The following is a 14296-nucleotide window of genomic DNA, read 5'->3' on the forward strand; positions in this document are numbered from 1 at the left end:
CTTTTTTTCAGTCACAAACTAATCCCAAGTTCTTGTTTCCTCCCCATAACCCGATATCAATCACAAACCCATCGCGCATCCCAAAACTCTTGTCAAAGGCCTGGATTAATCCTGAAGTATCGCCCGCTCTCTTCCGGCAGTGCTGTTCAAGTCCCAAAATAACCCCAGTCAGAGGGAGCATGAAATATGATGCCACACAGTGAATCTTGGAGCAATGGACTCCCCAGTACCAGAAAAGGTGCACAGAAATAAATCAGCCATAAAAACTTATCAGCTTTATTCCAGATTTAATAAACAGCTACCAGATGTTACAAAAATTAAAATCACAATTTTTTCCACTGTCGGTCGGGACGTGGGACAACCTGCAACAGGCTCTCATATCATGGGCACTTGATGAGTCATGACTATAGCAGAGAAACTCAATGCTCAAAACAAACATAACTCAAGTTAAGTGACTGAGAAATTGATGCTCATCTCTCAGTAAATTCGGTTTGTTTGTGTCACTGGGACAGGAAGGTCACCTGTCAGCAAACTGTGATGTTTGTGTCTCTGGTACAGGAAGGGCACCTGTCAGTAAATTGGGATGTTTGTGTCTCTGGTACAGGAAGGTCATCTGTCAGTAAATTGGGATGTTTGTGTCACTGGGACAGGAAGGTCATCTGTCAGTAAATTGGGATGTTTGTGTCACTGGGAAAGGAAGGTCTCCTGCCATAAAATGGGATGTTTTTTGCCACTGCTACAGGAAGGTCACCTCTCAGTAAATTGGGATGTTTGTGCCACTGGTACAGGAAGGCCACCTGTCAGTAAATTGGGATGTTTGTCTCTCTGGTACAGGAAGGTCACCTGTCAGTAAATTGGGATGTTTGTCTCTCTGGTACAGGAAGGTCACCTGTCAGTAAATTGGGATGCTTGTGTCTTTGGTACAGGAAGGTCACCTGTCAGTTAATTGGGATGTTTGTGTCTCTGGTACAGGACGGTCACCGGGCAGTAAATTGGAATGTTTGTGTCTCTGATAAAGGAAGGTCACCTGTCATTAATTGGGATGTTTGTGTCTTTGGTACAGGAAGGTCACCTGTCATTAATTGGGATGTTTGTGTCTCTGGTACAGGAAGGTCACCTGTCAGTAAGTTGGGATGTTTGTGTCTCTGGTACAGGAAGGACACCTGTCATTAATTGGGATGTTTGTGTCTCTGGTACAGGAAGGTCACCTGTCAGTAAATTGGGATGTTTGTGTCTCTGGTACAGGAAGGTCACCTGTCAGTAAATTGGGATGTTTGTGTCTCTGGTATACGAAGATCACCTGTCAGTAAATTGGGATGTTTGTGTCTCTGCTACAGGAAGGTCACCTGTCAGTAAATTGGGATGTTTGTGTCTCTGGTACAGGAAGGTCACCTGTCAGTAAATTGGGATGTTTGTGTCTCTGGTAAACGAAGATCACCTGTCAGTAAATTGGGATGTTTGTGTCTCTGGTACAGGACGGTCGCCTGTCAGTAAATTGGGATGTTTGTGTTAGTGGTACGGGAACATCATCACGCACATTCCCCAACCCTAAGTGACTCAGCCTACTGTTTGACTCGTATCTTTAGTCGAATGCAGATTGTGAATTGTTTTGATTTCGGCCATAATTGTAGAATTGTTTCCAGTTCACATTAATTCATATCCGGCGGGGCTAATGCTTTGTTTGCTAAATGTAAAGCAGGCGATGGCTATTCATATAAGATGTGTTATGGCTTGAATTTATTCTTTTCATTATTTAACAAATTTGCCTATTACATTCATTGGATATTGCACCATATTCTTTAACTCTTCCCTAAACTTGCTCTGAGTCACGGCATAAATAAACGTGTTTGTGCAACAACTCAACAGCTGAAGCATATTTGCACTTTCTAGGAGAATAAATCTAGGGTCTCTGAAACCATTGATTTTATAATTATTTATAAATCGCTCAAAACAGAACTGTACAACATATGCCATCCACAGCAGGATGAAACTGCCCGAGATACAGAAGAGTAAGACGATGGACTTTCTCCGGCTCTCCATCTCTGGGTCACTCTGATTCTCTCCATTGCTGTGCGTCCGGAGTCTCCTCCGGGCCCTGCTGGCTGCTAGAATGTATCTGACGGTCAGAGCATTGAGTAGAAGGATCAGAAAGAACGGGAGACAAGGGGTTAAAATACGGTCACTCCACTGAAAAGCTGCCCATATGGGTGAAGTATAACGGATATCCTTCAATCTGCAATACCACGGGACATTGTCAATTATGATGATGGGTTCGTGTAAAAAGTACCAGGGGATATTGATTAAACAGCCCAGGGCACAGACCGTTCCTATAACCCCGGCCGCCGTTTTCTCGGTGCAATATTTTACTTTCAACTCCTGGCAACAAATGGCCACAAATCGATCGAAGGTGAAAGAAACCGTTAACCAGACAGAACTGTCTCTGGATGCATAAATTAACGCAATGCTGACGCTGCACACGGGAGTGATGGACAAGAAACTACCTGGAAAATAAATACCCGGAATCCGGTTGAATATCACAGCGGTGATAATGACCAGGAGATCCGTCACCGCCATGGACACCAGGTACCGAGTGATACATCTCGAGAGACCACACCTTCCTTGGGAAAGGATCACAATCGCCACTAAATTAACTGTAACAGAAAGAGAGGGAGAGAAAATGAGAGGTACCGAATAGACTCCCAGCAGAAATAATATACTGAATTATATACACAGATCAGACCTGATTATTGAATGACGGAACAGACTCAAAAGTCAGATTGACACACACCTGACCCAGCATTGATATTATAGCAATGGGAACTGATGTAAATATCCAAGTTGGCGTTGAGACAGACCAGAGGCGTCGGGTGAATGAAAGTAATACTTAAACTCATCGGGACACAAAAGTTATTAGAATAAATGGACATTTCTAATAACTTGTAAGAGTTGATTGTGTAACGATGAATATCTTAATGGGGAAAAATTCAGTATCACCCTGTTTGCAGCGCCATTATCGGCCATGTGCAAGCTTTAGCGCCTGGTGCTAATTATCGCCTCTGAGGCAAACTTGGCTTTGATCGCCTCTGGAGGTGATTGGAGTGCTAAATCAGGCGCTTCACACCTGTCTTAAGGCGTATCGGCCGAGGAGTGAGGCGCTACCTCAGAGTGCTGGTGAAGCAAGGAAGGGCAAATCAAAATGAACCTGCAAAGTGCTGCTCAGTACTCAAAACTCCTTCACCCAGCATTGAAGCTCTCATGAAGTCACTCTCTCTCGCTCTCAGAATGCGTGGTGCAAAAATGTCACCGACAAAGAAATGCTGGAAGTGGTCGCCTTTAAATAGCGCTCCCCCAGTCCCTCTCTGACAGCTGAACGCTGCCCTCAAGCTGTCATTGCTAGCGGCAGGCAGTAAGGCAGGGGTCACCAGTCAATATCCGGTCCGGGGCGTTAACGGTGCATTACGCACTCGACTGACATCATGATCTGCCGGCGCAGGAGATCATGGCGGTAGTGTTTAGTGCTGCCGCAAAATGTCTAGTTAATTTTGTGTGCAGCGCAAACATTGCCGAGCCCGGGCGCTAGTTGCTTTTTGCCCCACTTAGCGCCATCTTAAGGTGCTAACGGGAGGTGCAAACAACTGAATATTCACCCTAAATCATTGAGTAATGTTTGATTCAGAATAATGAATTAGAAACCACACAATCAACAGGGTAACAAATAGAATAAGAATTAAAAAAAATTAAAATGAATCTTACTGTATTGAAACAAAGATTGTGGCGCCTTGTATTGATGTGACCCACTGACAGGTCTCTCAATGTATTAGAACTTATTCACATTGACAGACATGCAGCCAGTCTGTGTGAGCCAGGCCACACAAACAGCAATGAGACAATCAACCAGTCAGTCTAGGAATGGCGACATTGGTTGAGAAAATAATATTGTCCAGAGCAGCAGGATTTCGGCCCGTCCTTCTTCAGTAGCCCAATACAATCTGGGAACTTCCATCCCAATTACTTAATCAGTTTAACGTCCCAAGGGATAGCCACATTTCTCGCAATGCAGCACTCCCTCAATACTTCATAAGAACATAAGAATATAATATATAGGAACAGGAGTAGGCCATTCATTCCCTCGAGCCTGCTTCGCCTTTCAATAAGATCAGGGCTGAACTGATCTTGGCCTCAACTCCAGTTTCCTGCCCGTTCTCCATAACCTTTCACTCCCCTGTAGCTCAAATATCTGTCGATCTCTGCCTTGAATCTCAATGACGCAGCCTCCGCAGGTCTCTGGGGTAGAGAATTCAAAAGATTCACGACACTCTGAGAGAAGAAATCCCTCCTCATCTCCGTTTTAAATGGGCGACCCCTTATCCTTAAACTATGCCCGCTAGTTCTAGATTTCCCCAGGAGGGGATACACGCTCCCTGCATGTACCCTGTCAAGCCCCCTCAGAAACTTATATGTATCTTTAAAATCACTTCTCATTCTTCTAAACTCCAATGTCTATAGCTCCAACCTGCTCAACCTTCGTTCACTAGACAACCCCTTCATCTCAGGAATCAAACAGTGAACCTTCCTAATGTAAAACTTGACTTTGGCTTATGGTCCAGGAGTGGGATGTTAAACTGATAACTATCGGACTAAGACGACAGAGCTCTACTAACTGAACTAAGCTCATACAGATGGAAATAAGTACCCAGACTTCCATGTAAGGGCACGTCATAGAACATCCATGGTCAGTGGGAAGCAGTAAATGGAGACACAGTAAGCAGCCGGGAAGGGAAACTTCAGGAATACATTCGGATTTCCAAATGAATGATCGAGTAAAGGTGAGCTGGGTGATCAGGTGGAAAGGAATAGGGTCCCGAATCTAATGGAGGAATCCAAGGGCAAGGCAGGATGTTTCAGCATGCAAACTGGGCTGGAGGAAAGAGTTAGATTTGGAACCATAGAGGATCAGAAAGTGCGTTCGTGGTGAGTGGAGTTTGCAGCAGAGAAACTCGGAGCAGTTAGTTTGTGAGAGAAGTGACATCAACTGGATGGACTGGAGCAATGAGAGAGAAACCGACAGGATGGGGAGAGCAGGGAGAGATAAACTGAATGGATGGGGAGAGCAGGGACAGATAAACTGAATGGATGGGGAGAGCAGGGAGAGATAAACCGAGCGGATGGGGAGAGCAGGGAGAGAGAAACCGAATGGATGGGGAGAGCAGGGAGAGATAAACCGAGCAGATGGGGAGAGCAGGGAGAGATAAACCGAATGGATGGGGAGAGCAGGGAGAGCTAAACCGAATGGATGGGGAGAGCAGGGAGAGATAAACTGAATGGATGGGGAGAGCAGGGAGAGATAAACCGAATGGATGGGGAGAGCAGGGAGAGATAAACCGAATGGATGGGGAGAGCAGGGAGAGATAAACCGAATGGATGGGGAGAGCAGGGAGAGATAAACTGAATGGATGGGGAGAGCAGGGAGAGATAAACCGAATGGATGGGGAGAGCAGGGAGAGATAAACTGAATGGATGGGGAGAGCAGGGAGAGATAAACCGAATGGATGGGGAGAGCAGGGAGAGAGAAACCGAATGGATGGGGAGAGCAGGGAGAGATAAACTGAATGGATGGGGAGAGCAGGGAGAGATAAACCGAGCGGATGGGGAGAGCAGGGAGAGATAAACCGAATGGATTGGGAGAGCAGGGAGAGATAAACCGAATGGATGGGGAGAGCAGGGAGAGATACACCGAATGGATGGAGAGAGCAGGGAGAAATAAACCGGATGGATGGGGAGAGCAGGGAGAGATAAACCGAATGGATGGGGAGAGCAGGGAGAGAGAAACCGAATGGATGGGGAGAGCAGGGAGAGATAAACCGAATGGATGGGGAGAGCAGGGAGAGATTCACCGAACGGATGGGGAGAGCAGGGAGAGATAAACCGAATGGATGGGGAGAGCAGGGAGAGATAAACCGAATGTCACCATTATTGTCACTAGCTTTTTATTTCCAGATTTATTGTAATTCGCGGGGAAATTCACCAGCTGTGGTGGTGGGATTTGAACTCTCGGTCTCACAGATGATTAGTTCAGTAACATTACCGCTATGTTACAGTCACCTTAATGCCTGCAGCCGTGTCTATCAATTCATGCCCCTTTATTTTCTCAAGGAGTGTTCAATTCTGAGAAGGTCAGAAGACCAATGTCACCAGTCTCATCCTCCACTTACATTATCTGTGGGCTCTTCAGTTCGGTGCTGGGATTGGCTTTGAACAGATCAGCAGGGGTTCTACATTTAACACATTAATACACCAATTGGAATGCACTGTCTGTTTCACACCCGATATACAGATTACGAATATAGGAACAGGAGGAAGCCATTCAATTAGGTCATGGCTGATCTGTATCCTAACTCCATCTACTCGCCTCATTTCCAGAACCCTTAACACCAGTGCCTAACAACATTCTATCAATCTGGGTTTTGACATTTTCAACTGACAAGCTCAATGCCTTTTAGGGCAGATAGTTCCTGACATCTACTCGCCTTTGTGTGAACATGTGCTTCCTGACTCACTCTTAAACGGCCTAGCTGTAATTTTAAGATCATGGCCCCTTTTTCTGGACTCCCACACCAGACCAAATAGTTTCTCCTAATCTACCCTATCAAATCATTTGTCAACAACAACATCTTGTATTTATATAGAGCCTTTAACGTAGTAAAACGACCCAAGGCGCTGCACAGGAGGATTTTAAGGCAAAAGAATTTGACACCGATCCACATAAGTATAAATTGGGCCGATGACCAAAAGCTTGGTCAAAGAGGTAGGTTTTAAGGAGCGTCATAATGGAGAAAAGAGAGATAGCGAGGTGGACAGATTTAGGCAGGGAATTCCAGAGCATAGGGCTAAGGCAACAGAAGGCACGGCAACCACAGGTTGAGCGATTATAATCAGGGATGCTCAAGAGGGCAGAAGTAGAGGAGCGCAGATATCTCGGGGGGTTGTGGGGCTGAAGGAGATTACAGATATAGGGAGCAGTGAGGCCATGGAGGGATTTGAAAACAAGGCTGAAAATTTTGAAATTGAGGCTCTGCTTAAACGGGAGCCAATGTAGAACAGGAAGCACAGGGGTGATGGGCAAACGGGACTTGGGTGAACGGGACTTGGTGCGGGTTAGGACACTTTGAACACCTCAATTAGATCAATCCTTAATGTTCTACATGCACGTGAATATAAGCCAGGATTATGCAGCCGGTCATCATAATTTAACCACCTAAGCTTCGGTCGCATTCTAGTGAATTAACGCTGCACCCACTGCAAGGGCAATATATCCTTCTTGAGGCACGGTGCCCAGAACCGAACACAGTCCTCCAGATGGGGTCTAACCATAGCTACATAAGAACATAAGAACATAAGATGTAGGAGCAGGAGTAGATCATTTGGCCCCTCGAACCGGCTCCGCCATTCAATAAGATCATGGCTGATCTGAAGCTCTAAAAAACTGTGACTTAACTTCTTCATATTCCAGCACCCTTGAGATAAAGGCTACCATTAAATCAGATAATGAATAATTTGTTCCAATACTTTACCTGGGACAGCGATAGTTGCAAGGGCAGTGTAATAAACAGCATATACCAGTCCTGTGGGCGGAGCGTGCATTTTCTGTGAGAAACAGCAATGACTATTCGAAATTCCACACGCGCTCTGTTCAACTTTCAAAGATCTCTTATTATACCTGGTGTGAACCCTCCGAGACACAATTAGATGACATCACCATAAATGTTAATTACAGTCATAGAAGAAACAGGTGCGGTTACATCACCATTAATGTTAGTTACAGTCATTAAACAAACAAGTTAATGCCGACGATTTTACATTTACTTTTGATGAAATAGAATGGACAAAAGTTGATGTTAAAGAGTGTTAAAGTGAGACTTATGTCCTTTAGATAAGGAGACCCACTGTCCTGAAAGGGTCTATCCTATATATGAAGCCAATCCCACAACAACGTGGTTGACTCTTAAGTGGTTGAGCAACCCACTTAGTTTATCAAATGGTTAGAAGGGATGAAAATAATGGAATCAGACAGAACCTTGGGCTGTGACTTAGGCATCGAAACAGGACACAAGAAAGGCTCACCCAGCCCAGACGACCCTGCAAACAATCCTCACTAACATCTGGGCACTGGTGCCAAAGTTGCGAGATCCACAGAATAGTGACGCCTGACATCGTCATACTCACAGAATCGTAACTATCCACCAAAATCTCTGACTGCACCATTACCATCCACGGGAATGTCCTGTCCCACCAGTAGGACAGACAGGCCAGAGGTGGGGTACAGTGGTACAAAGTCGGATGTTGGGGGAGTGCACTGGGAGTCTTGATCATTGACATCGGACCCCATGACATCTGATGGCTTCAGCTCAAACATGAGTAAGAAAACCATTTGCTGATTATCACCAACCACGCTCTCTCAGTGTTGAACACCACTTGGAGGAAGAACTAGGATATAACATGCTCGGCTTGAGGCAATTCAAAGTACATCACCAAGAGTGGCTCCGTAGTCCCACCACTGATGGAGCTGGCTGAGTACTGAAGGACATCACCGCTAGACTGGGCTTACAGCAGGTGGTGAGCGAAACAGCACAAGTCCATAACCTACTTAACCTTGTCATCTATGACACTATTAGCGGGCATGGCCATGGCACAGTCCTCGTGGAGACCATTCTCCATCTTCAAACTGAAGATACACATCGCATCATGTGACACTACCACAGTGCTTCGTGGGAGAGATTAAGAATGGATCTAGCAGCTCAAAGCTGGGCATCCATGAGGTGCTGGGGGCCGTCAGCAGCAGCAGAATTGTATCCCACTACAATATCTCAACCATGAGACACTCCAGCTCAGAGTCTGAGTTACAGACACGCCAACACGTAAATGAGGACCAGGAGTAGGGCAGGTGGTTCTGTACACTTTCCTCCAGAGTACAGTCACACTTCCGAGGAAAGCACAGGTGCAAGAATGGGAAGAGTGTGAATTTCAGTCAGTAGGGTAGAGGAAACCGAGGGGAGAAAGAGGAGGGTGTCCCACAGACAATCTCCCAACCTTTCCATGATCTCAATCAGCCTCTCCAACAGGCACAGTGTACTTGATACCTCTGAGGATAAGGAGAAATACTGTGGGGAGAGCAGCCACAATGCTGACCTGGGTCCATTAGAGCATGAAGCTGACCAAAGTGGGGAGGAACAGATCAGAAATGTAGTAGTTACAGGGGATTCAATAATTAGGGGGATAGATCGCATCCTCTGCAGCAAGGATCCAGAGAACAGAAGCGTGTGTTGGCGGCCTGATAACAGGTTAAGCGATTTCTCAACGCGGCTTGAAACTAATTTGGAAAGAAGGGAAGGTCCAGTTGTATTGCTCCATGTCGGGACCAAAGATATGGGGAAGAAAAGGGTGGAGGTTCTGCTGAGGGAGCATCAGGAGTTAGGAGCTAAATTATAAAGCAGCACCTCAAGGGCCGAAATCTGATGGTTATTACCTGAACCACGGGCTAATTGTCATATTAACAAACAATTCAGAGAGGTGCACATAATGCTAAAGGTTTGGTGTGAGAAGGAGGTGTTGCATTTTATGGGATACTGGCACCAGCACTGGGACAGGAGGGAGCTGCACCTTTTGGATGGGCAGGGACGAAAGGATAAATAGGGTGGTTGAATGGATTTTAAATTAATAAATGTTTGGGGGTGGGGCAGGGAGTTCACCAGAAACAATAGTATAAATGATAGCTTAAAGATAATTAGGTGACAAGAGCAGATTTCAGGTCACAAACAGTGATATAGATATTCCAGCAGGGAATAGGAAAATAACTAAAGTAGTTACAGCAGGAGTGTAAAATAAGAAAAGTGTCAAGTTTGAAGCTATGATAAAGACAGCAACAGGGCAGAAGGACAAGTTAGGATCTCTTGCCCAAATAAGCGTTTTATGTACTAATGCTCGAAGTATAAGGAAAGTATTGATGGCTCAAATACAGCTTAGAGCGTATGACGTGGTGACCATTACTGAGACCTGGCTACAAGCTGGTGATAATTGGGAGCTAAATATTCCAGGTTATAAGGTCTTTAGAAAGGAGAGGGAACCTGGAAGAGCAGGAGGGTAGGTTTATTGATTAAATGCAATATTACAACAAGAGTAAGAGAGGATATAGTTAAGGGGAGACAATCAGTGGAGACCCTATGGTTAGAATTGAGCAATAAGAGAGGACTTAAAGCTGTAACTGAAGATGTCTACAGGCCTCCTGATAGCAGTAATGAAGTGGCAGAATGTGTTAATTCAGAAATTAGAGAAGTTTGTAGCAAAAGCAAAGTTGTTTTAATTGTAGACTTTAATTGTCATAAAGATTGGAAAGGGCAGAGTAGCTCAAGTCAGAAAGGTAGTGAATTTCTTGAGTGTATTCAAGATAGTTTTCTGGCACAACATGTTCAAGAAGCAAATTAGGGCAGGCCTTACCAGATTTAGTAATAAGTAATGAGCCAGAATCAGTTAATAATCTAATAGTTAGCGAATATTTATCTAACAGTGATCATAATATGATCGAGTTCAACGTTAGGTTTGAATAGGAGAAACTTAACTCAGTTACTGAGATTTTTAGATTCTGTAAAGATAACTTTAACGGGAGGAGGCAGAACTGCCGACAGCTAACTGGTCAAACCTGCAATTGGATAGAACTGCAGATGAACAGTGGGAGGTGTTTAAAAAAGAAAGTATCTTAATATAGGATTACTATGCATCCCTAAGTGGAAAGAACTCGATTACCAAATAAAAAACCATGTTCGACAAAAGAGGTAAGAGCTATTATAAAACTAAAGGAAAGAGCATAATAAAATTGAAAGTCAAAGGGACTTGGAGATGTATAAAGTTCAGAAAAGGAAGACAATCGAGATAGCAAGAGGTGCAAAAAGGAATACAAAAATAAACTTTTGTGGAATATCAAGATTAACGCAGTTACTTGTACTATTATATTCGAAGAAAATGGATAGTCAAGCGTAATGTGGGGCCTTTAAAAACAAATATGGGTAACATTGCAAATGAAAATAAGGAAATGGCAGATTGTTGAATAACTATTTTGTGTCAGTCTTCACAGTGGAGGAAGAGGATAATATACCCAACATTCCACGGACAATAATAATGAATCAAGGACTGGATCTCACTAAAGTTAACATGCAAGAAAACAGCATCAGAAAAAATAATGGGCCTAAGGCCTGACAAGTCCCCAGGACCTGATGGTTTCCACCCCAGGGTTTTAAATGAAGTAGGTGAGGAAGTTGCAGATGCTTCAGCCATAATCTTCCAAAGCACTCTCGATTCAGGAATTGTCCCTTTAGATTAGAGAATTGCAAATGTAACTCCATTATTTAAGAAAGATGAGCGAGAGAAACCAGGAAATTATAAACGTGTTAGTCCAACATCTCTTGTAGGGAAATTATTGGAATCTATAATTAAGGAGAGAGTGATGAACACAAAGAGATATTTGAGCTGATTAGAGACAGCCAATATGGATTTGTAAAGGGCAGGTCATGTCTAACGGACATAACTGAATTTACTCAGGAAGTATCTAAAGTTTTAAACAGGAGAACATATAAGGCAGACGTTTATATGGACTCCAGAAGGCATTCGATAAGTTTCTACATAAGGGACTGTTAGCTATAACTAAAGTTCATGGAATTGAAGGCATATTATTAACTTGGTTAGGAGATTGGGTAGGCGGTAGAAGACAGAGAGTAAGTATAATGGGTATGGACTTGCTTTGGAAGGAAGTGACTAGCGGTGTCACAAAAGCATTTGTTCTGGGGCCTCAACTATATTTATTAATGTAAGAAGTCACACAACATCAGGTTATAGTCCAACAGCTTTATTTGAAATCACAAGCTTTCGGAGCGCTGTTCCTTCATCAGGTGAAGTGAAGAAATGTATATAGACACAGCATATATAGTCAGAGAAAACTGCCAGATGATTAGAGCTAATCTTTCTAACTGCCCTTTATCACACCTCGGCAGAGAGATAATCACAGCAATCAAAGGTGTGAATGGTGTCCAAACAGGTCAGTCAGGAAAACATTACATCAAAGAACAATGGGGTGTGGTCACAGGGGGTCAAATGTTGCAGATGCTGGGGTCTGTATGAAAAAAAGAAACAAACAAAACATATTTTTTGCTGGAAATCAACAGCAGGTCCGGCCGCATCTGTGTAGAGAGAACAAGCCAACGACGACTCGAGTCTGGATGACTCTACATCAGGTGGGGTTACATGTAGCGTGACATGAACCCAAGATCCCGGTTGAGGCCGTCCTCATGAGTGCAGAACTTGGCTATCAGTTTCTGCACGACGATTTTGCGTTGTCGTGTGACTCGAAGGCCGCCTTGGAGAATGCTTGCTCAAAGCTCGGAGGCTGAATGTCCATGACAGCTGAAGTGTTCCCTGACTGGGAGGGAAGACTCCTGCCTGGCGATTGTTGTGCGGTGTCCATTCATCCGTTGTCACAATGTTTGCATGGTTTCACCGATGTACCATGCTCCGGGGCACACTTTCCTGCAACGTATGAGGTAGACAACGTTGGCCGAGTCACATGAGTACGTACCATGTACCTGTTGGGTGGTGTCCTCACGGGTGATGATGGTATCTGTGTTGATGATCTGGCATGTCTTGCAGAGGTTGCCGTGGCAGGGTTGTGTGGTGTCGTGGTCGCTATTCTACTGAAAGCTGAGTAATTTGCTGCGAACGATGGTCTGTTTGAGGTTAGGTGGCTGTTTTAAGACGAGTAGTGGAGGTATGAGGATGGCCTTAGTGAGGTGTTCATCATCATCGATGACATGTTGAAGGCTGTGAAGAACGTGGCATAGTTTCTCTGCTCCGGGGAAGTACTGGACAACGAAGCATACTCTGTTGGTTGTGTCCCGTGTTTGTCTTCTGAGGAGGTCTATGCGATTTTTTTTCCGGGGCCCGTCGGAACTGTCGATCGACGAGTCGAGCATCATATCCCGTTCTTACGAGGGCGTCTTTCAGCGTCTGTAGGTTTCCATCGCCTTCCTCCTTGTCTGAGCAGATCCTCTGTATTCGCAGGGCTTGTCCATAGGGGATGGCTTCTTTAATGTGGTTCGGGTGGAAGCTGGAGAAATGGAGCATCATGAGGTTGTCCGTGGGCTTGCAGTAGAGTGAAGTGCTGAGGTGCCCGTCTTTGTTGGAGATTCGTGTGTCCAAGAATGAAACCGATTCTGAGGAGTAGTCCATGGTGAGTTTGATGGTGGGATGGAACTTGTTGATGTTATCGTGTAGTCTTTTCAGTGATTCTTCACCGTGGGTTCATAGGAAGAAAATGTCGTCGATGTATCTGGTGTATAGCGTTGGTTGGAGGTCCTGTGCAGCGAAGAAGCCTTGCTCGAACTTGTGCATGAAGATGTTAGCATATTGGGGTGCGAATTTGGTCCCCATGGCTGTTCCGTGTGTTTGGGTAAAGAACTGGTTGTCGAAAGTGAAGACATTGTGGTCAAGAATGAAGCGGATGTGTTGTAGGATGGCGTCTGGAGATTGGCTGTGGTTGGTGTTGAATACTAAGGCTGTCGCAGTGATGCCGTCATCGTGGGGGATACTGGTGTAGAGTGCCGAGACGTCCATCGTGGCGAGGAGTGTTCCTGGTTCAACTGGTCCATGGGTGCTGAGTTTCTGTAAGACGTCTGTAGTTTCACGACAGAAGCTGGGGGTTCCCTGTACGATGGGTTTCTGGATGCCCTCGACGTATCCAGAGAGGTTCTCACACAGGGTTCTGTTGCCAGATACGATAGGATGTCCGGGTGTGTTGGCTTTGTGTATCTTTGGGAGGCAGTAGAAGTCTCCCACGCGGGGAGTACATGTGATGAGAGCGCGTAGGATGCTTTGAAGGTCTGGAACGAAGGTCTTGATCAGTCTGTTGAGTTGGCGGGTGTTTTCTTTGGTCATATGTGCTGGTAACTGTCTGTATTTTTCCTGGTTGTCCAGTTGTCGGTATGCTTCTTTGCAATAGTCCGTTTGGTTCTGTATGATGATGTCTCCTCCTTTGTCTCCTCGTTTGATGACGATGTTGCGGTTGGTCTTGAGAGCGTGGATGGCGTTGCATTGTGCTCGGGTGATATTCTGGACTGTCTTGTGAGTGCGGCTGATTAATCTGGCATTGCTGCATCTCCTGACAGCTTGAGCATACATGTCAAGCTTAGGGCAGCGACCCTCCGGAGGGGTCCAATTTGACTCTTTCTTCTTCGGTTGCTGCACTGCAGATCCCTCT

At 45.0% G+C, this 14296-nt stretch overlaps 1 pseudogene; it reads right to left on the reverse strand.

Moving 5' to 3' along the window:
- Window positions 1-12284: 12284 nt before the first annotated feature.
- On the reverse strand, window positions 12285-13016 carry LOC147119803 (uncharacterized; annotated as a pseudogene).
- Between the last annotated feature and the right edge of the window lie 1280 nt (window positions 13017-14296).

The sequence above is a fragment of the Somniosus microcephalus genome, chromosome 4 (assembly GCF_052327205.1).
Source record: "Somniosus microcephalus isolate GS21.2 chromosome 4, FLI_Smic_1.0, whole genome shotgun sequence".
In the NCBI taxonomy this organism is placed as follows: Eukaryota; Metazoa; Chordata; class Chondrichthyes; order Squaliformes; family Somniosidae; genus Somniosus; species Somniosus microcephalus.